At 37.1% G+C, this 23,631-nt stretch overlaps 1 protein-coding gene and 1 non-coding gene across 2 annotated transcripts in view; one reads left to right on the top strand and one right to left on the bottom strand.

The window, feature by feature from the left end:
* Positions 1-23,631, bottom strand: part of CNTNAP5 (contactin associated protein family member 5) — a 958,268-nt gene that overhangs the window by 665,951 nt on the left and 268,686 nt on the right. The window lies entirely within an intron of this gene.
* LOC123826635 lies at positions 9,469-9,596 on the top strand. The gene has a single exon (XR_006787099.1). It is a non-coding gene; the product is annotated as a small nucleolar RNA SNORA19 (small nucleolar RNA).

Consider the following 23,631-nt stretch of genomic DNA (forward strand, 5'->3'; position numbering starts at 1 on the left):
AAGCAATTTACACATTCAATGCAATACCTATTCAAGTACCAATGGCATATTTTACAAACATAGAACAAACACTTCAAAAATCTATATGGAACCATAAATGACCATGAATAGCTGCTGCAATTTTGAGAAAGAAGAGTAAAGTAGGAGGGATCACAATACCTGATACTAAACTATACTACAAGGACACTATAATTAAAACAGCCTGTTAGTGGCATAAATACAGGCACATGGACCAATTCAACAGAACAGAGATCCCAGAAATAAACCCAGGTCTCTGGGGTCAATTAATATTTCACAAAGTGGGCAGCAACATAAAATGGGGTAAAAATAGCCTCTTCAATAAATGTTGTTGGGAGAACTGGACAGCTATGTGCAAAAAAATTAAACTTGAGCACCAACTTACAGCTTACACAAAAATAAATTCAAGGTGGATAAAAACTTAAATATAAGTCATGACACCATTAAATTCTTAGAGGCAGGAAATCTCATATATTTCATGCAGCAACATTTTTACTGTTATGTTCCCTGGAGATTTGGATATAAATGGAAGAATAAACAAATGAGATCTCATCAAAATAAAAATGCTTCAGCACAGCTAAAGAGAATAGCATTAAAATAAAAAGAGAACCAACTGTGTGGGAAAACATATTTGTCAATGATATCTCACACAAGGGTTTAATCTAAAAAACATATAAGGAAATTACACGACTCCACTCTAAGAAGACAAACAACCCAGTTAAAAAATGGTCAAAGGACTTGAACAGACACTTCTCCAAGGAGGACATACAGAGGATCCAGAGACACATGAAATGATGTTCAATATCGCTAGCTTTCAGAGAGATGCAAATTAAAACCACAATGAGATACCACTTCACACCAATCAGAATGGCCATCATAAACAAAGCAACAAACAAGTGTTGGAGAGGTTGTGGAGAAAAAGGAACCCTAGTGCACTGTTGGGGGGACTTCAGACTGGTACAACCACTATGGAAAACAGTATGGTTTCCTCAGGAACCTAAAAATGGATCTGCATTTTGACCCAGCAATTCCACTGCTGGGACTATATCCTAAGAACACTAAAACACCAATACAAAAGAACCTATGCACCCCAATGTTCATAGTAGCACAATTTACAATAGCTAAGTGTTGGAAGCAACCTAGGTGCCCATGAGTAAATGAATGCATCAAAAACTATGGTACATTTACACAATGGAATTCTATGCAGCAGAAAAAAGAAGGAGCTCCTACCCTTTGCAACAGCATAGATAGAGCTGGAAAGCATTATACTAAGCGAAATAGGCCAGGCAGTGAAAGACAAATACCAAATGATCTCACCTTTAACAGGAACCTAAACACCAAAAGAAAGAAACAAGCAAAATATAGTCAAAGACACTGAAATAGAGGACAGGCTGACAGTGACCAGAAGGGTTAGGGGAGGGAATTTCAGAGGATAATGGGAATAGTTTACAGGGACAAATATAAAGGACACATGGACAAAAACTAGGGGGGGTAGTAATTAGTAATGTGAGAGAAGTGGGGAAGGATGGATGGGTGGACTGGAATGAGAGTGAAAGACAGAAAAATGTACTTGAACAATGATTAAAATAAAATTAAGAAAAAAGAATCAATACCTTCACAGGATGAGGGGTTATGAATTGCAAAGTGACACAGGGCCTGCATAAAACATTGAAATAGATAAAATGTGTCAATACAAGTCCTCAACAGCCAGGAACTGGTGGACCTATAAAACTAATGAGGCAGGACCTAGGCCTATGCTTATAATTTTTTGGGGGGGGATGCTTGAAAGTGGGGACTGAAATCAGAAGGTGAGTATGCTGGCATTTGTAGTTCATGAGGAGACATGTTGCTTTGATTGAATGGACCATGCATGTAAGATAACAGTAATAGAATATTCATTTTGACAATGATTTTTAAAACTCAATATTGGGAAAAAATACACAAAGGGTATATAAAGGAGGATTTTTTCTTTCCCTTTGGTCCCTTTCTAGGCTGGACAAGCATCACAAAATTAAAGTGTAGTAAATAACTGAGATTCTCTATGCAGAATGCACTAAAAGGGGAGAGATAGCTGGAGAGGTAGCATGGTGTAGTGAAACTATCTGTCTGGTTGTTCAATGTGTGGCTAGTGAGCAACTGACATTTACTAGTTAAATTTAGATATGCTTCTTGTGATATAACATGAGTTCAATTTCAATTTTTTGCAGGTGGATACCAAATTTCCCCAACATAATTTTTTGAGGAGACTATATTTTCACAATTGTGTATTCTTGGAACACATGTTGAAGATCAGTTGGCTATATATGTCTGGGTTTATTTCTGGGCTACCTATTCTATTCCATTGGTCTATATGTCTTTTTTAAATTTCATAACCATAATGTTTTCACTAATGAAATCTTCTTGTAATGTATTTTGAAATCAGGAATTGTGTTGATGCCAGTTTCTTTCTTACTCAAAATGGCTTTGTCTAACTAGGGTCTTCTATGGTTTCATATGAATATAAGGATTTTTTCTGCTTATGTATAAAATGTCATTGGAATTTTGATAAGGATTGCATTGAATGTATCAATCACTTTGACTCAAAATGGATGAAAGATTTAAATGTAAGACCTAAAACCATAAAACTCCTAGAAAAACACATAGGGGGAGATCTTCTTGACATTTGCCTTGGCAATAATTTCTTAGATATGACATAAAAAGCACAGGCAACAAAAGAAAAAAATAGATAAGTGAAACTACTCCAAATTAAAAAGCTTCTGCACAACAAAGGAAACAATAAGAAATGAAAAGGCAGTCTATAGAACAGAAGTAAACATTTTCAAACTATCTATATCTATATCATCTATATCTACATCTATATCATCTATATCTATGTCTATATAATAAAGTATTAATATCCAAAATATTTAGATTTATAATTGTACTGATTTATAATTGTAGAACTTTTACAACTGATTACAAATGGGCAAAATAACCAAACAAATATTTTTCTGAAGAAGACATACAGATAACCAAGATGTTTATGAAAATGTGCTTTGCATCACTAATTATTAGAGAAATGCAAATCAAAATCAGAATGAGATATCATTTTCCACCAGTTAGGATGGCCAGTATCAAAACGGAAGCTTGTATGCAATGTTGGGGGGAATGTAAATTGGAGTAACTACTATGTAAAACAGTATGGAGGTTCCTCAAAAAATTAAAAATAAAACTAACATTTAATCCAGTATTTCTATTCCTGGGTATATATCCAAAAGAATTGAAATCAGGATTTTGAAGAGCTATTTGAACTCCCATGTTCATTTCAGCATTATTTATAATAACCAAAACAAGGAAACAATCTAAATATCTACTTCCAGATAAATATATTTTAAAAAGTGACATATATACATAATGTAATATTAGCAAGCATTAAAAATGAAGGAAATTTTGTCATTGGTGACAAGATGGACTCACATTATTCTAAGTGAAATAAGTCAGATCCAAAACAACAAATATTACGTAACATTACTTGTATGGGGCAAAAACAAACAAACAAACAAACAGTATAATTATAGAAGCAGAAGGAAAAATCATGGTTTCCAGAAAATGTTTTAGTTGTGCTAGATAAGTAAGTCCAAGTGACCTACTATAAAACATAGTGCCTTTAGTTAGTAATACTGTACTAAAAACTTTAAATTTGTTAAGAGAATAGATCTCAACGTGTTTTTATCTCCTGCAAAATAATAATAAATGAACAAGGTAGTGGAAACTTTTGAAGGTGATAGATACATTTATAGGATAGATTGTGGTAATAGTTTTACAAATATATACTTAATTACAAACTCATCAATTTGTATATATTAAATATGTACAATTTTTCTGTTTTAATTGTACCTCAAAAGTGGTTAAAATGTGCTATTTTAAAGACAATACAAAAAATCAAAATAACTGATTTATAATTGTACACTATTAGCCCTAGCTGGTGTGACTGAGTGGATTGAGTGCTGGCTTGTGAACCAAAAGGTCACTGGTGAATTCCCAGTCAGGACACATGCCTGGGCTGAGGGCCAGGTCCTCAGTTGGGGGCATGTGAGAGGCAACTGCTTGGTGTATCTTTTACACATTGATGTTTCTCTCCTCTTTCTCCCTCCCTTCCCCTCTCTCTAAAAATAAATAAATACAATCTTAAGAAATAATTTTATACTACTATATAATAAAATTATATTTTGCATATATCATATTAAATAAAATATATTGTTAACATACTGTCAACTGTTTCTCTTGTTTTTTTTAATGATGCTACTAGAAAATGTAAAATTACATCTGCAACTTGCTTTTTATTTCTTTGGGCAGCTCTGACCTATACACTTTGGAATCCTGTGGGTCTGTGCACCTAAACTACTTTTGCTTAAAATGTTTAAGCTTCAGTGTCAACCTACAAAATATTGCCATACATAATGTAAGTTTCAGAGTTAATATGAAGGTAAGAAGTAAATTACAGAGGGTGCATGGTGTTATTGTAAATGAGGTTTTCCTAGTGGTACCCACTTTTCTCCCTGTGGGGTTCTTTGGTGAGAACCCCCCCAGCACCAAACTCCATCACATGAAGGGGAGACAAGGTTCACCACCTGGCAGATAGGAGATGAGGTAGGGGCCACTCCTTTTGTTCTTTGCCAGGTAAACATGGCATCCAAAATGCAAGTACATTTTATATCTGCTGTGTGTGTGGAAATCAGAAATCTGGGTTGGCCTAGTCATCAATTTTAGTGGTCAGGGTTGAGGAAATCTCCTTAAGTGTCAGGCCCAAACACTGACAGATTAAATGAAAAAACTGAGAGTATATTACACATGGACAAATCTGGAACTCCATCTTCCTCTTTGAGTTATAAGAGTACACAAATGTCATAATTAATTTTAATTTTAGTTCACAGATGTATTGTCATCTGCTACATTGCTCACACTATATTTTCTGAACCAAAAGTAAACTGGAAGGCAGGAAAGTCTGGTAGCATGTTAATGTTAGGGGTGAGGTGCTGAGAGTAGGGAACCAATGTTCATATAACACTTAATTTGAGTGGCATTATATTGGATATGTTGCCTACTGAATTATATTTATAGTCATAGGTCTCTTGGCTAAAAAATTTAAGTGACCTAGTTAAGGCCACACAGCCAGAAGTATCTATCAGAAGTAAGGCTATCACTACTTTTCCTATGTTGTACCACATGCTTTGAAGAACAAGCTCAAGAACTAACATTCATGAAGAAATGACCTACAGGATTACCCATTTACTTATCATATGCTTAGAGATAGTCTTTAGCAGATCCATGCATTGGATACTTTACTTTTCCAAACAAAACATGTCTTAGTTTTCATGTTCCAGATTTGTTTTTATAAAAATAATATTAATAAAATAGTACCACATGGGTATGATTTATTGAACATTTACTTCATAACTGGTATTTTACATATGCTATACCATTTAATCATTCTAACACTCCTGCAAGGTAGATACTATTGTTAAATTTTACAGATGAGGAAAGAGGCTCAAAGAACCTAAGCAATTTAATCATTAACACACATAATAAATGCCAAAGAAGTTGTATTAGCACTTAATCCATCCACCCCTTCTTCTTCATCTGTGCAATGATAAAGCCAGAGTTATATTATTTTACTCTAAAATTTTATGGTTTAGCAAGTCTCCCCTTTGTTTTTCACTACCTTTCCAGAGGTGAGGTGCAGAGCAGATGGTTTGTGAAAAGTTTTCAGGCTTCAGATTATCTTTCTGAAAGCACATCCTGTACACACGTCTGGTGTATATGCTACAGCTAGTTCCTATTAAAGATTATTGCAATCCATTTTCATAATGCATTTAAAAGTACAGTCTTGTTGCTAAAGAAAGTTTCTACCTCTAAGCCAAATCAATTCATGCTATCTAAACCAAAGAAAATAAATTAAAACTGAAAGTCCAGATCAAAAGTTGGGAAAACTAAAAATATCTTAGACATAAGCTAATTCTCCACTTAAGTTTTGATGACAGATATCTATAGCAAAGTCTTGAATGTGGAGTTTATGTCACAGGCACACAATTAAAATCTAAAAACAAAATGAAAATAAATTTTTCAAGCTGAAAACTTTTTAAATTTATAAAGCAAATTTTTAAAGTAAGAAAACACTAAAGCTGTATTTTTTTTAGAAACAGCTTTCATATAAAAACTGAAAAATTATAGGTTCAGAGATCTTTCTCAAATGTTATGGACTCTGTTAACTTCTCTCCCCATCATTCCTCCATGCCTGTACCTAAAAGGTGCATTTTCCCAAACCCAACCTTCATCATATCTCATCTTTGCTCTGAGATGTCTTCTTCCTCTGGCCATGTACCCCACCCCACCCCAAGAATTTCTGGGTCACAAAGCTGGCCTCAGTTGTCTTATGGCCTGAACATGCCCTTTCAGAATGTCAGTCACCCTACTCTTTCCTTATTGCCTTCTAATTGTGCCCTCCTAATTTTGTCTCTTCCATCCCCTTCTTGCAGAAGTTATCCTATTCCCTCTTTAATTTCAAATTCAGAGCTCTTTCCAACTATATACATATAGAACTTACCTCCTCCATTAATTTTCTCTGATTTAGTCATCACATTTGCATTTTGTTCTCTTTCTTAGACTCAGCTGGCAGTATATTCCCACATTTTCCAAATCACAATATTCAGTGATTATGCTGGTACAGTGCTGAAGGAGGTTGCTCCATCATTAGGACAGAGTATCTATCCACGCACTTCCCAGAAGCTCCAAGGGCTAAGAGAATCAACAGCTCTATTTCCCATTCCCAAGGAATAGGAATGGGAAATAACCCATTCCTTGCCATTATTTAGCAATCAGCAAACTCTGTTTCATGGGATTGATGACCATAATTGTGGAACCAAAAACTGGGAGAATATAGTGTGTTAAGTATACCTATACTAATTGTGGGAGAATTGAGATAGAAGAAAAGAAAGTTTAATGTTTTGCTTTAGTCATCTTGATACGGCTACTTACATAACTTTTAGAGTGTGCATATTTGACATAGTTTTTTTTTTGGGGGGGGGGTTAGGCAATTTTGAAGTAAAGACATTTTGACTTGGTCTTAGAAGACAATATCATTTTACAAATTTAAAATTTACAAACTTGAAAATTACCAAGTCATACTCAAGAGTTATTCTCTTCTCCCTTCTTTAAGACTTGCAGAATTAATACTGTGCTTGTTGAGCAGATGTGACCCTAGACTGTCTATGAGAATAGATGGACTGGACTGAGTGTCCCATATCCTCACATTGGCCAGTTCCTGACCCGGGAGTTTTTACCTTTTTCATTTCATCCTCACCATGGCCTTACAAAAAGAAGTGTGCTTATGACCTGTAATGCTACATCAAGTCATAAACACATCTTCATGCTCCCTAATCAGTTATCTAACATCTGATTTTTAAAAATTATTTAGAGACTCTTATTTACATTTGTGTTTTAATGAAAGGACTATTGTGCTTTCTCTGCCCCAGCACAACTATATCCTCATTCATACCTCTAGACTTGGTTTGAGGAAGTGGGCTATTTGAGCAAGCAATGCTTTCATTTTCCAAAATGACTCAGGTTTTTACTCTATTTTTCTTTCAATCTGACTGGATGGTTTACCTTATTTTAATAATAGGGCCCTTCACACACACACACACACACACACACACACACACACACACATTTTTTGTTTGTTCTAGTGTATGCTGTAGAATAAGGTTGTGACTTGAATAGATACCCTACAACCAGTTACCAATTGTGCAACTGCCTTATCTTTTTATATCCCAGTCTCCTTTTTGTTTAACTTGAATTTACTTTTTGAGCCAGTCTATAGAGGCCTTCCTCTTTTTTATCAGTTTCCACATCTGGACTGTGGGTCTGAGCTTCCCATGGCTTCTTTTTCCCCTTGGGAATAGATACACAAAAGCTCAGAGCCCTTGTGGCTCACTGGGAGTGCAACTGGTGACTCTGCAGAGCCCAAATATTTTATTAGAGTTACTAGCAGCAGATAAGTGTTCCTGAGTGCTCCAAAGCCCTACTCAAGAATACAAAGAAAGACACCTAGCTCAGTGTCATGGAGGTCCTGATTTTTGTCCCATGGCTCAAAGGCACACAGGGAACTTAGGGTTCTGCATTGAGGCTTGACTCTTAAAATTTTTTATTTTGTTCATGTGAAAAAGAATCCTAAATAGTAAGTTAGCCTGATTCACATTTTATTTATTTGTTTATTTGTGTTTATTTTAAAGCACTAGAAAGCACCAACATATGCCAGATAAAATAAAGTATCAGCTATTGAGTCACATAGTGTTAGTTTGTATCTATTCATTGAATCTTTCAATCACTATGTCCATGTTGTAGCATCTCCCTTCTACCAGAGTGGGAAGGGCTTCTTTTCAGCCCTCATTTTCTTGAGTTTCTTCCTGCAGATAAGGTCTTCATAGGGTCTGGCTCCTGATGAGCTGCCTTGGAGCCTATGCTCCTTCCCTGCCATTCCAGTTTAGACCATGATTATTTCAGGTACCCTGATCTTGAAACTTTATGACCAAATGACCCTAAATCCACTTTCTGGGCTTGCGCAGACCTCTCCAAGGCTCATCCTTTTCAGAGAAGATGAGCCAGACCACAAGATTAGAGTGGGCAATCTTGAGGCTAAAGCATGGTCTAACATCAGCAGATGGACAGAGTTTGGAAATGTGAACTCTGCTCCTCGTGATGTGCCAAATGGGTCTAGGTATTAGAAGGGAAGAATGTTGTGGGTAGTGCATGTTCCAGTTTGAACCTAGACTTCTACTTCATTATGAAAGCATATTTGTTAACAAAGGTGGAGAAAACACAATGTATTTAATAGTTGATGTAATTTATAGCTTTTACATATGCAAAAATGTAGTGCAATAAGATATCAATTTATAATATTGCCCTAAGCCCCACCATTACTAGAGCAAATACTGCCTCATTTACAACCTGAAATAAATTTATTAATATTTATGAACCACAATTCTTTCATTTACAAAATGGGATGATAATACCTGTCTTTTGCTTGAAGTTAATTTTATAGTATTTGTGACAACAGAGAACATATACTCATCAGTCAGTAGTATTAATCTTTTTACCTCAGACTGAAGAAAAAATAAAACAAAACAAAAAAAACTAAACAAAACTTCAATACTTGGTTAAATTAAACCCACTCATAAATGTCTTGTTACTCTTTATAAAAGATAGTCCTCCTTGCCTCTTTCAAAGCAGAAAGAGTCCTTGCAATCAGAGTTCTGACTTATTCATGTGTTGGCCAATATCTATTCATCCAAAGATGGAGTACTCAGCTGGGGTAGGTGGGCATTTGACCCCAAGTTCACCTGGTAAATGACAGGCCATCCTCCTCAATCAGATTAATTTGTGTGACAGCATTGCTTTGAAAAATTGAACTTGGTACACATTTCATTGTCCTTTTTCTTTCCATCAAGAGAAAAGATTTCTGATGTGCTAAACAAAGCTGTGGAGATAAATTAGCAGCATGATTCAACTTAGCCATCACTGCCAGTCACCTTCAGACAAGAAAAAAAAAAAGACTGCTTGATTTTGACATAACCAGAAGCTCTCTCACTCAGTCTCCCTATATCCCATATTCCAGAATCTCCTCTAGAGAGGCTTTACCTGAATTGCCAGTTAGAACTGCATATTTTAAACTGAGGAAAACTGAGTTGCATTATGTTTCCTTCTGCTTCTGGGTTTTATATTTTTTCTTCTAAAATAATTTGCCTTCCAAGAACATTCCCCCAAATTCTCCCAAGCTGTGCATATAATCTCATACACAGAACATTATATATTTCCAAAACCATATATTAGAAAAATATATAATCTCCCTTGTCAGAGAATATAAACTATGCAAGTCATTCTTCAGGAAAATTACATAACTTTTATTCATTTTTATATTAAGATGCTCTCCCTTAATTTTAGAAAAGCTGATAAACAAGAACAGAAACAGGTGCCAAAGCCTAAAAGACTGATATATTTAGTCTTCCTGATGTGCCATGTGCATATTTACTTTTCACAATTAAATCACATACAGAGAGATGTGCAACATTCCAAAGAAATCCTGACAGCTTTATTAATTCTGCCAAGAGCTCAGGAGATTGTTGGTCAAAGGAGAATAGTTACTGGATTTCTTGCTTATAAGAGGAGTTACATTTGGAATGAAAATTAATTACCATGACTCCAAAGATGAGGATTTGAATTTTGTCTTTAAATGTTTACACTACATATATTCTTCAGCCATTTCTTTGCAAATAATCTTCTAAGCAGCATCTACTCTGTTTAAAATCCAGTTTTCACATCCTGTTAGAAAAAATATTCAAAATGTTTCAAATACATATTTGTGAAGGTGATTGAGTGTCTGTCAGACCTGCAGAGTGAATATGCTGTGCAGAGCAGGTGATGTTTAAAAATTATGAATCTTAAAATAGAGTTTCACCATAAAAAGGGGGAGAGAGATAATGTCTGTTACCTAATGATAATGATAGTAGTACATGATTTTAAGGCCTTCACAGTATGTTAAAAAATTTATCTTTTCCATGTAATAATTCCATATTATGCTCAAGCCAGCTAAAAGCATATCTAATTTCTATTCTATGGGATGTGTTTTTTGAAAGTCAAACAAGATGCTGTCTGTTCATTCCTGGGTTAGCACACAAAAGAAAAAGTGTCAGTTTTTAGACAAAACATAATTGGCTGAGAGGACTGAGTTTTATAGCTTCATTTCCTCTGTACACAAAGATCTGAGCATTAATACACAGGGAAGTAAAACATGATATAAAGTTCATAGTGTAGGAGTTAAAGGAAGAGCATCAACTCATCAGTCAAATGTGATCATCCCAAGACCTGTCAAGAGAAAGTTTCAGCAAAATTATGCCTTCTGCATGAGAGGCTGACAGGATTACAGTAATCAAGTCCTACATAAGACACACATCAGAAAAGCTTTTGACAAATGCACTGAAGAAAATGAGATTTTATAAATATTAATAAACCATTCAGAGGGCTGCCCAACTTTTTTGGAAGGCAAAACTTAGGGCTTTCCCAGAATCAAACAGAACCAAATCAGTTTTTAAGTCTGAAAAGAAACTAATAGCATGTCCATATTGTCAATTGCTTTATTTCATCCCATTTAATAACATGTCAATTTAGTTTTAAAAATGATCATCTCTCATCATGAACACCACAAAATTCCAACTGATTATCAGGCATGATGATGCTGAGCTATCACATCATAAGATGCCTACAACTTCCATCCAGTTCTGTGGATAAAAGCACTATCAACAGCCATCGATTGAGCCCTAGCTATTACAAGTCTCAGGAGACAGGACATAATAATCACATCAATTTTATGGAATAAATAACTTAATTCTCATTTCTCATTCTAAAAGAGAAAACAAAAGTTTGGAGAGATAAGCAACTTGCTCAAAGTTCCCCACCTGATCAGAGTTGGAAGACCCAGAGTCTAACTCTGTCAGCACAGGCAGTGCAATGGAGGCAGAGAGAAGGTTGCCAACATGAGTAAAAATTGAGAATTTGTGGTTTGTCTTCTTATGGCTCTAAGTTTTCAGACAAGAGCCATGATAAATTCTTCCAGCCTCTTAAATTCGTGGTATGTCTTTTTGTGGCTTTTGTGGATCATCTGCTTGGATGTTCAGTTTTGCACTGACCTAAATCCTGCCTGATGGGCTCCATTCATTTTACCATTATCAGGCTGCAAATGGAAACGTGAAGGTCTATTAATTTTATGTAGTCCAGCCAGAGCTGCTAGAGCAGAAGATAAGTCCTGGGCTCCCAGGCCAACACCCTGTCACCAAGATAAGCCAGACTGTACACACACATTGCACTGGTTCCAACTTCATGTCAGGATTCTTTGCTCATGAATTAGTTTCACTCATCACATCTAAAAAAATTTTCAGAGGGCCTTTTCTTTTCCCTAACTTGCTCTAATCTCTCTCAGGCATGTCCTCAGTATCCTCATTCTTTCATCTCTGAATGCCCTCAGGAAGCAGAGGTACAAAGCTTCATTTTTAGGTAAGACTTCCTTGAGTTTTAAGAGCAGCTGGTATGAAGGATAGTAATTGATTAAAACAGAAGTGAGGGATGATAAAGTGGCAATTTGAACCTCATAAACTTGAGGGGAATAATGGCCTCAATATTGTAGCCAATGAGCCATTATTAGCATGATGATATGTGCAGAGGTGTCTACTTGGACTTTTTTGGATGCAGAAAGTAAAACTGACCCTAAGGAAAGAATGAGGCAAGCCAGAACTGATGAGCAGTGCTGGAATTCCAGAGGACAAAGCACACACAGTGGGAGCTTTATTCATGATTCTTTCTGTGCCAAGGTGGGAACAAGGCAGCAGTATGACTCCATCACTGTGGGAGAGGCTGGTGTATTTACCATGTTCCTTATCTGACAACCTCTCTCCCTAAACAATGAATGCAGCCAACCTAAACACCTTGCTAGATCTTCTAGCAACATCATTTATGGTAAGAATTGTAATGCTGGGATCTCTTCTGAGATCTGTGTTCCTGACACTTCTTGAGGCCTTCATCACAAAGTAAACTCATGAAAAAGAAATGCTGTTTTCTCCAAAATATATCCAGACACACAAATGCAGACTCAAACACTAATGTACACTTAACTTATATATACACTCACACACAGCTTCTCTCTCTCTCTCTCTCTCAGACACACAAATGCACAATAGTATTATATGGAGATTCCAATGAAGCATGCAAATAAAGTAACAAGAATGTCCATGACAGCCTCTGGCTCCCTAATTTTCTAAACTGTCGCTGGTAGTTGAGTAAGTTTATAAAGCTATCAGGTAGTTAGAGAAGATCATTCAGGATCTTACCTTGTACCAGATCTGATTTCACTCCATTCCACCCTCTATTAGTCTGATCTCTCCATTTGACAACCTAAATTCAGTATTCCTCCTGTCCTTTTATTCTTATTATTGAATCTGCATCTCTTAGACAACTGATTCTATAGTTTCCCCAAGGAACTTTGAAGAGAGGATCTAGCCCTTTGGTACTCCAGGTTCATGTTTACACAGGAAGAATCAATAGTCTTAATGTTGGTATTTGTGGGATCTAATCCTGATATTGATCACTGGCCATGGTGACTGGTGTGTATGTGTGTGTGTGTGTGTAGATTTGAGCATACACTTAGTTTACTCAAAGACTGTCAACCACCAGATTATTTCTGTGTTGTTTCTTAGGAAGAATCAAATTGAGGCAGTTAGTTACAACAAAAGATTCACATATTTTTATGGCTAAAATAAACTCATTTTGTTTCTCAACTCAGAAGTTTCTTATCAGCGACCATGGTCTGAATAAGCAGATGATTCCCAAAAGCAGGCTTGTTTCCATTACTCTGACATTTAGAGATTGAAAACATCTTCTTCCTGTACATGGTTAAATGGGTTATCATACAGCAAAGGTGACTATTAATGTCGACCACTTGTTGATCGCCTGTGTGACAGACATTTTATATTAATTCCCCCTAATCCCTGAATAATCTGACCTGGGAGATGACGCTAATTTGCATTCCATAAGAAGGAAATTGGGTAGGTAAGAAATGCAATCCTTGGTCTAATAGCTCAGGAAAGTTGGTGATAATAGAGCTGAGATTCCAAGCCTGTGTTGGTGGACATAGGACCCATGTTCTTCCTAGCCTCAACATGTCTCTTTCAGTTGGACTTTGTAAACACTTTATATACAAAAGAGTGTCACTAAAGAACAATGAGCCTCCAAATTATGCATAATGTTTGAAAATTAGCCAGGTTAAGCAAGATAGGTTGGTCATGAAGCCAATTATTTATTTATTTATTTTGGGGGCAGGGGGTGAGGGAGAGGATGGTCCTTGGATTTTATCATATGGACCCTAAAGCAGATGTTTATTATTCTATACTGTTTAATTTTTAATTTTCATTCAATTATCGTTGTCCACATCCCCTCCCCCATTGCTCTCCCTTACCCTGCCCATCCCCTACATTCAATTCTCCCCCTACATTCAATCGCCCCTTGTCCATAGGTCCTTCATACACATCCCTTGATGACCCTTTCCCTTCTTTTCTGCATTATCCTCCTCTTCCATCTCCTCTGGTCACTGTCAGTTGTTTTTTTATTTCAATTTCTCTGGTTATATTTTGCTCACTTGTTTGTTTTGTTGATTAGAGTCCACTTATAGGTAAAATCATATAGCCTTTGTCTTTCACTCCCTGACTTATTTCACTTAGCAAAATACTCACTAATTCCATCCATTCTGTCATAAAATGTAGGAGTTCTATCTTTCTTTCTGCTGTGCAGTAGTACCCCATCATGTAAATGTACCACAGTTTTTTTGATCCACTCAGGACTCCTATCCAAGTGGAATTTCTTGAAGGAGGGCATTATCTCACTTGGCTTACTGCTGTTCACCTGCTCCTACATCTCCTATCTGCCAATCTTGCATGGCACTATAGACAATTCATTGATGTCATAAACCTCCCAAGAGTTTCTATTTTCCAGAAGGTGTTTAGCTAAATATTATGCTATCCTTCATCAGAAAATACTAGTCTCTTTCACTGACCTGTAAATTGTCTAAGTGGCTTCACATAAGTAAAAGGAGACTAGAGGATAAATTGCTATTATTTCTATCTTAATGTAGTTAATTTTCATAGTGAGATTTGTATTTCACATGCAAAAACAATGTTAACAAAGATGATACTTATTATAGGAAACTGCTATGCATTTAGTTAATCTGTTGTATTAGCCTTATACTAAATTTATTTTGGTTTTGTACCATTATTTCATCTTTTCCATGATTCCTTGATTGATTTATTTTGTATTTTCTAATTGTATACATTTTTACAAGCCATTTTACTCCTGAATAGAATGGATGGATTATAAATGACTAATAATCAGTTATAATAATCACAATAAAACTGACACTGGTACTTGTGTAATCTTTTCAAGCTTCCTTGACCCTTTCAATTAGAAAATCCTGCTTGGGTCAAACATATACACTTTCAACTACATACATAGCATTTTTTCTCTTGTTCAGGAGTGTGAAGAATGGCACCTGAACTGTCCCTGCATTTGGCAGTCAAGAAGGAGGGAAATGTCACCACAGAAATAGTATCTTGCCTGCAGCTCCTAAGTATAGAGTGGCCTGATTACAAGACAGACACAGTGGCAGGCAGTAGTCAGGCTGAAAATCCCCTGGGAAGAGCATTTCTCCAGCCACATATCTGAGACAGTATGAAAAGGAATAATTTTTCAGTAAATTTAGTAATTTCTCAAAATTATTTAAGCTGTGAAAATTGTACTCTACTTCTATGTGTGTGATATATATTATAATTACCTGGAATCAGATTTTCAGGCAAGGGATTCTATGAGTTTTACATTATGTTGATTTTTAATAATTTTATATTAAATTTATAGTTCTTTCTCTATTAATGAATGAATGAATATTCCCTTTTAAACTCTAATAATATACTGTCTCATCAAAGTGTTTTGTATTATGGAAAAAAACAAGGCATGCAGGTTTTAAGTATTACTTGGTTTTGATATATGCATTTTAAATTATTCTGCACAATGCAATGCTCCAAACAACTAAGCCTCCTGGCCAGGGCTAGTGGAGTCCCTTTAAATGGAACCCTATGATAGCACAGTCACAAATTTATACTTTCCTCGGTTTCTTCTGCAGCATAGCACACAGTTGGCCCTGATTTAAACTTATAACCATGACTGGGTAGATCACTTTGCTAGAGAATTGTCCCAATATGACAAGGTTGCCGGCTCAATCCCTAGTCAAGGCATATACAAGAATCAACCAATGAATGCAAAAGTAAGTGGAACAGCAAATCTCTCTCTCAAATCAATAAATTAAAAAAAAAATTAACAATACATAAACTCTTTCTCATAAACATAGGGTATTGTTTCACATTCTTCAAATAATGAAGGGCGAGAGGAAATACAGTATCACTAAGGCCCCCAACAGGGGCACTGTAATGTCATTTTGCATTCACCTTGCCCTTTTACCCAAATGACACAATTGTAACTCATCTGTGAAGCAGATTCACACTTCAAAATCAGTTATAATGAGCCTTTTTTCCTCAGCAGTGACATTAATATATCAATTACTGTTTTGAAATGCCTGTCGTAGTATCTTTGGTCATTTGCAAAGAGCATATTCTGGAGCATCAATATGTGGTTAATCTTGAAAATTGTTTGCTGGGAACAAATTAATGAAGTATTGTATCCTTTCTTTCCCCTGATAACTCTGGCTGCCTCCTCCACATTACTTCATTCATTGCTTACATCCCAGATCTGCAGTCACCCAGCAGAGTCATTATATGTTTTGAGGTACAATGTTTTATTTTGTTTTTTCCTTATGCAGCTCATTTGCACAGGTCACTTTTCTTGCTTGGGGGGTAAGGTTTCAGTGTTTCTATAAATATGTGTGCTATATGAGGACAGATTTAATGAGCTATGGGCAAAAGATAACCTTTTGTAAATGCATCAATTGCATGGTTTTCAGGTTAAATTTATAATGATGAAAAGTAATTTTAGAGACCATTTTCATTTCATCACTGTGGAATGAGGAAGCCAGGACAAATAGTCATCATATTACTATTGAATATTTACTTTGTGCAAGGAAAAACAGACAGATGGGGATATAAATCAGAGTGAGCTCTGTCTCCCAAAATCATCTCCTTTAGTTTCTTGGACAAGATGAACTCACATGGAGCAATATTTGAAGTGATTATAACAAAATATAAAGAAGAATTGCTACAATCCCTAAGAGATGCCCCAACAAATTGTGAAGGGAGTACAGATTTGCAAGAGATCACTTCTTTGTGAGTGACTGAGTCAGGAGAAGTGTCACTGTGAGCCTGAGATTAGATCAAACTGAAACTTAAAACATGAGAGACAGTTTCTGGAAGTGGAGATGTATTTGCTAAGGAGACATGGGGAAACTGAAAAAGAATTCCAAGTACTTCTATGAGGAAAAGCTAAAAGGTTGAAAAGCATTAACATGGACAGCAGATTTTGGCTGCATTAAACCAGTGGTAGCATTGTGCCATGGCTGCTACTCAAAGTGCCTACCCTCTGATAAAGGAGCTCAGAGTTACACATGCAAAAACAGAGTACATATCCTAAAGTCCTAAATGAATTACAATAGTTTCCTAGGGCTGCCATACAAATTACCACAAACTGAGTGGCTTAAAACAAATTTAAAAAAGGGTTTTTTTTTCTCATAATTCTGGAAATAAGTCCAAAATCAAACTGTCAGTAGTGCTCCTCCGTAGCTGCTGGTAGCTCCTGACAATTCTTGGTGTTCCTTGGTTTGTAGTGAGTCACTCCAGTGTCTAACTCCAACTTTATATGGCCTTTCTTACATTTCTTGGTGTGCTCTCCTCTTTCTGAAGATATCAGTCATTGGATTTAGAGTTTTTAATGTCAAGATGATCTTATTTCAAGATCCTTAAGTACTTATATTCACAAAGATCTTATTTCCAAAATGGCAACATTATGAGGTTCCAGGTAAACATAAATTGGATTGGGCAGCAGTATTCAACTTACTTCAACAAGTCAATTTATTTACCAGTTAAAAAATGACAAAAAGAATACGGGTTAACCTTGCAGCCTCTAAATAGACTTCTACTTAATAGAAGAGTCACTTGATTCCTCTGAAGCATTAAAGCAAAGTAAATTCGTCTTTTATTTGCTGATCCACCTTCCATGGAGTATCTTTCTCTCAAATAAGTTGAGTTTGTCTTTAATAAATATTAATCAAGACAGGTGAGCTTCCTTTTTTATCTTCATAAGTGTCTTACAGGAACTCCATAGAAATTGGGGTTTTCATATTTACTGCATCATTGCTAACTTTGATGTCATAGATTCCTAGAAACTCTGAACTTGAAAATCGACTAGAAACATACAACCAAAATTTTATCCATTGGTAGACTTTTCATCAGGCTTAACCTTTACACTCTTAAAAATATTCCCAGTCATTTCCTGAATTAACAGTAGGGCAAGGATCATCCAACATTCATTAATATCATTACCAATCCTCCAGTCACACATGCTCAGAAGATACTACATTTCCACAGTCTTTGTTTCTACTGAGCTAATTATAATTTGCATACTCTGAATTAATGGGCTCTAGAAATATATGGATTATATAATTTATCATGCAAGATATTTCTGAGAGTGAAAAGTGACTCAATTAAAAATTACAGTGGGAGAACATATGTAAGCAGAAATTTACCTACACAAACCCAGAAGATACATCAGCCAATATACTTGCCCAACATTATTATTTTGTCTGTTTCCCACACAAGTCCTGTGTTTCAAAGGAACAGATGACATTTTTGTTATTTTCTGAGCAGGCAAAAAAATATTATAGGTTCTTTCCCAACACTCAATCTTATGACTTGACACAATATATAGTCAAGTAATGTTTGTTGCAAATGATATACGTTTATTTCTTCACAGCCAGCATTTAATGAATTCCTACTATATGCCTGGACAGAAAAAAAAAAGCCTTTGAATAAGACAATTCCTCAGAAGCTCAAGGAGGGTAAATGGCACTGAAGGCACATACAATATTTAACAGGCAATATCAAGACTGGGACATAGCTTTTCTCTTTTTTCTTTTTCTTTTTCTTTTTCTTTTTCTTTCTTTTTCTTTTTCTTTTTCTCCTTTTCCTTTCCCTTTCCCTTCCCTTCCCTTCCCTTCCCTTCCCTTCCCTTCCCTTTCTTTTCCTTTTTCTTTTTTCTTAAACCCTCACAAAGGATATGCTTATTAATTTTTATAGAGAGAGGAAGAGAAAGAGAGATAAATATTGATGTGAGAGAGAAACATCTATCGGTTGCCTCTCATTTACATCTTGATTAGGGATCTAAACTTGAACCAAAATATGTACCCTGACCTTGGACAGAAACCACAACCTTTTGGTGTATGGAATGATGTTCCAACCGAGCCACCCAGCCAGGAGTGGGACATATATTCTTTAATTCCAAATTGTGTATTAATTCTACTTGCTATCTCTCTTAAAAGGTTATTTAAGTTTCACCAAATAAGGATGATTCTCAATTTGGTTCCTTAATTACCTTCCTGACCTCTCTTGTGACCTTATTCCTGTTCACTTCTAGATGCAGCATGTTATTTCCCTGGTCTCCCTGACACCGTTTTTAGGCCTTATTTCACACCTTTGTCCAAAGCAAGCTGCTACTTGAGACTTTAGTAAACAAGATGTTAAGTCCAGAAGATGGCAGCAAGATAGGTGGGCACGGAGTCCATGTCTCCCTGCACATGGATGGAATACTTAGCCGATCTTTTGAGGAACAGATTGAACAGTCAACAGTATCCCAGCATATATGAAGGTTGTAGGCCAAAACGGTAGAGGGCATTGAAATATCAGATGTTAAGGAGATTGCTTTTGGACAAGAATGTCCCTGGGACCAGCATGGGGACCAGGGCAGCTGCAGCCCCAGGTTAGGGCCTGCTGAGCCTGTGGCAGGATTCTTGGAAGACAGCCAGGTCAACAGCTACCTCCCCTGACAAACAGGGAGGTTTGAGCAGCACCAGGATGGACCTGGATGCTTGAAGTCGCTGGGGGAAATAAGAACAAAGTGGCAAACATGTAGGGGTGGTGTGCACCCACTGAGACTGTGGACACCGGCTGAAAAGAGTTGGGCTGTGAGGGACCCTGAACCAGATAGTTTCTGGTCTGGTTGAAGAGTTGGGCTGAGTGAGAGCCCAGGTGCTTGTCTGGAGTGGCAGGCTTGAGCAGGAGGAAATTGAAAAAAAAAAAAAAAAGCACTAGGTGTCTGTTGAGGGAATTCTCCCGTAGCAGCCTTCCCCACTTTCCCTGGCTGCTTCCATGCCAGCCTCCTCAGTCAGTGGTGGGCCAACCTCTGCCTCCAGGTCTGTGGCTGTGCCCCTATCTTACCCTGGCCATAGCAGCAGAGGGTGCCCAACTGCATCTGTAACCCCAGTGGTATGTGACCCACCCAGCTGCCACCCCATCCCCACGACTGAGCTCCCTGCCCTGGCCAGGTGCTCCACTGACGCTGCCTCTTCACTCCTGCAATCTCGCTGGCAGCAGCAGGGAAGGCCTAGCATTCATGCCCACAGCCCTGGGTCAGAGGGCCACTGATCCAGCAACCCAGGTACCGCTCATGGACTCCCACTGCCCCAGCCACAGCAGCAGAGTAGGCACATGCCCATGTCCACCACTGCAACCATGGCGGTGCACCCACCCTGCTGGGTGCCCCACTGGCTCACTAAGAGAAAGGCAGAGACGCCCTGGGCAAAGGAAAGCAGCAAGGCTCAGGGAGTCAGCAATCCCTAGAAAGACTTAACTCAGCAGGGGAACCAAACTACCCTGAAGAGACTCAGAGAGTCCCTAGCATCTAGGACAGCAAAGAGCAAGAAGATGGTGTGTGAGCTACCCCTAATTGGTGCACCTCAAGGACAACACAACTGGTGGACTGAAGGTGTAGTCCTGATACAGAAGGGCACTGGGGGTCTGGCAGCAAACTGAGGAACTAGGTTGGGGGCTGGATAACTGTGGAGTGAGGCTCAGGCCTGGGTCCAATCCACCCAAAACTACAGAAAGAAAGAAAAGTGAAATCCATTCCTCCTCAGCCTGCTGCAGACAGGAGACCAGTAGAACTGGCTTGGCCAGTTTAAAGCAAGCAGGAGGTTTTTTTTCTTTCCTTCTTCCTTTCATTATTTCTTTCTTTCTTTTTTCTCTTTTTTTCCCATTATTGAGACAATAAAACCTGGATCTGTGAAAGGACTTGAGTCACCCAAAGAAGGATCATCAAAACAACTGAGAAACTGATACAAATTTCACTTCATATTCCAGAAAACTTTCAAGTTATTGTTTATTTGTATTACTATTATTTTTCATTATTTGTTTTTCTTTTTTCTTATTAGTACTTTTTACTTCTTTCTGTTTAGTTTTCTTCATTTTATTTGTTTAATTGCATTGTTGACAGGTTTTTCTTGTTCCGTCTTTCACAGTGTATTTTTAAGTTTCTTTCTTTCACTTCACAGTATTCCAGTACCACACTACTATAGGTCATGCACTTCCTATTCTTGTAATTCAGATCACATACATTCTGCCATATAATTGTTGCTCCATTAGTATTGTGAATAATTGTTGTTCCATAAAATTGTAAATACTACACATCACCCCGTCAGGGATCTTAGCTCACTTAACTGTTTCCTGAACTTTATCACTGCTGTGGTTAACTCTATTCTCTCACACACTACCCCTATTTCCCATTCTTTACTCTCACTACATCTAAAAATCTGAACTCCCACAGCTCACTGTTAACTCTGGATCCAACTCACTATCCTTCCCAGCACCTAACAAGAGTCTTATCTTTTTTCCACCCTGTCCTAAAAGTGACTGGTTGGATGAAATATCATGGTTTACACTATACTTATCCAAAGGATCTCCTATCTCTTCTCTATAGGTTTGTACTTTATACCCCATAAAATATACACCTGCTGTCTTAAACCATTTTGCATTCCCCAATGAACTGATCACATAAAACAGTAGGTGGGAGCTGTGAACAACAGTATACCTGCTGGAAGAAGGATACTACCAACAAAGGAATCACCAAGAGATAATAATGGAAGAAAGTGAAGGAGGGAGTGGAAGCCACACAACCTCCATCCAGGATGAATCTGGAATTACAACTAAATGGTGGAGAAATTACCAAAAAAACCCCAAGTGAATGACAATGAGAGAGAAGCTTCAAAACCTTGGAAAGACGGAAAACCCAGATTCAACACAACATACCCACACCTTCACAACAGAATACAAGATGTGGTAGACAGAATGACCTTCAGTTAACCAGCTGGAAAAAAGGACTACCAGAGAAAGACCCGACAACAATCAAAACCCAAAGACATACAGAGATCCACAATAAATTATGGCCCAAGAGTTCAGGAGCTCAAGGAGACTTCACTACTTAATACCATAGGTTTGCTACCATAGAATTTCATACCATAAACCCAGGGAGTCAGAAAAGATCAACTTAAGAAGCAGAGGCTAACAAGAAGAGTCTCACAAAAAATGGGAAAACAAAGTAACAGTCTCTGAATGAAAAAAAAAGGAGGAAGCCTCAGAAAGAATGGTAAATGAAATAGAGGCAAGTAAACTATCAGATATTGAGTTCAAAGTAATGGTTATGAGGAAGCTCATTGAGCTCACAGAGAATTACTGGAAATTACAGGGAAACCACAATGAATTCAATGCAAACTATATTAAGATGAAAAGGAAATAGAAACTATCAACAAGGGCCAAGAGGAAATGAAGAATACAATATCTGAATTGCAGAACACAGTAAAAGGTATCAAAAGCAGGCTAAATGATGCAGAGGATTGTATGAGTGAGCTGGAGGACAAGGTAGAAAAAACTCCCAGAAAGACCAAGAAGACATAAAGAAGCTCAGAAAGAATGAATGATGTTAAGGGAACTGCAGGACAACATGAAAAGTAATAATATCCATATAATAAGGATACAAGAAGGAGAAGAAGAAGAGCAAGGGATAGAAAAAGTAGTGATGGAAAACTTCCCTATTTGATGAAAGAAAAAATCACACAAATCCAGGAAACACAGTGAGCCCCAATCAAGATGAACCCAAAGAGACCTACTTCAAGGCACACAGCAATTAAAATGGCAAAATTCCAAGACAAAGAGAGAATCTTAAAGGCAGCAAGGGAAAAACAGGAAGTAACATACAAGGGAGCCCTGGTAAGACAAGTAGCTGACTTCTCAATGGAAATACTACAAGCCAGAAAGGAATTTAATATTGCAAGAAATGAAAACAAGAGGCCTGCAACCAAAACTCTATCAAACAAGGCTCTTAATTAAAATGGAAGGCCAAACAAGGAGTTTCCTGGACAAAAGAAGCCTCAAAGAATATACCTCCTCCATACCAGCTCTGTGGGAGATGCTAAATACCCAAAGAAAACAGTGAAAGAGAGAGGAACACAGGTACAAAAAATGGCAATGAATAAGCACCTATGAATAATAGCATTAAATGTAAATGGAATAAATGCCCCAATCAAAATAGCAGAATGGATAACAAAACATGACACACACATATACTGACTACAAGAGACCCACCTCAAAACAAAAGACCTACACAGACTTAAAGTGAAGGTCTGGAAACAAATATTCCAAGCAAACAGACAGGAAAAAAAAAAGCCAGAGTAGCAATACTCATATCAGACAACATTGACTTCAAAAAAAAGACTCATAAAAAGAGACCCAGAAGGTTACTTCAAAGTACTCAAGCGAAGAATCCATCAAGTAGACATAAACATTGTAAATATATATGCACCAAACATAGGAGCACCCAAATACATAAAAGAAAATCTTGGAGGACTTCAAGAAAGATACTGACAGCAACACAATTATAGTACAAGATTTTAACACCCCACTGTCAAAAATAGACAGATCTTCCATACAACATATCAACAAAGACATTGCAGCATTGAGCAATGCCCTAGATCAAAGGGACTTAACTAATATG

This window comes from Phyllostomus hastatus, unplaced genomic scaffold, assembly GCF_019186645.2.
Source record: "Phyllostomus hastatus isolate PE091 unplaced genomic scaffold, TTU_PhHast_1.1 phas_contig_84, whole genome shotgun sequence".
Taxonomy (NCBI): domain Eukaryota; kingdom Metazoa; phylum Chordata; class Mammalia; order Chiroptera; family Phyllostomidae; genus Phyllostomus; species Phyllostomus hastatus.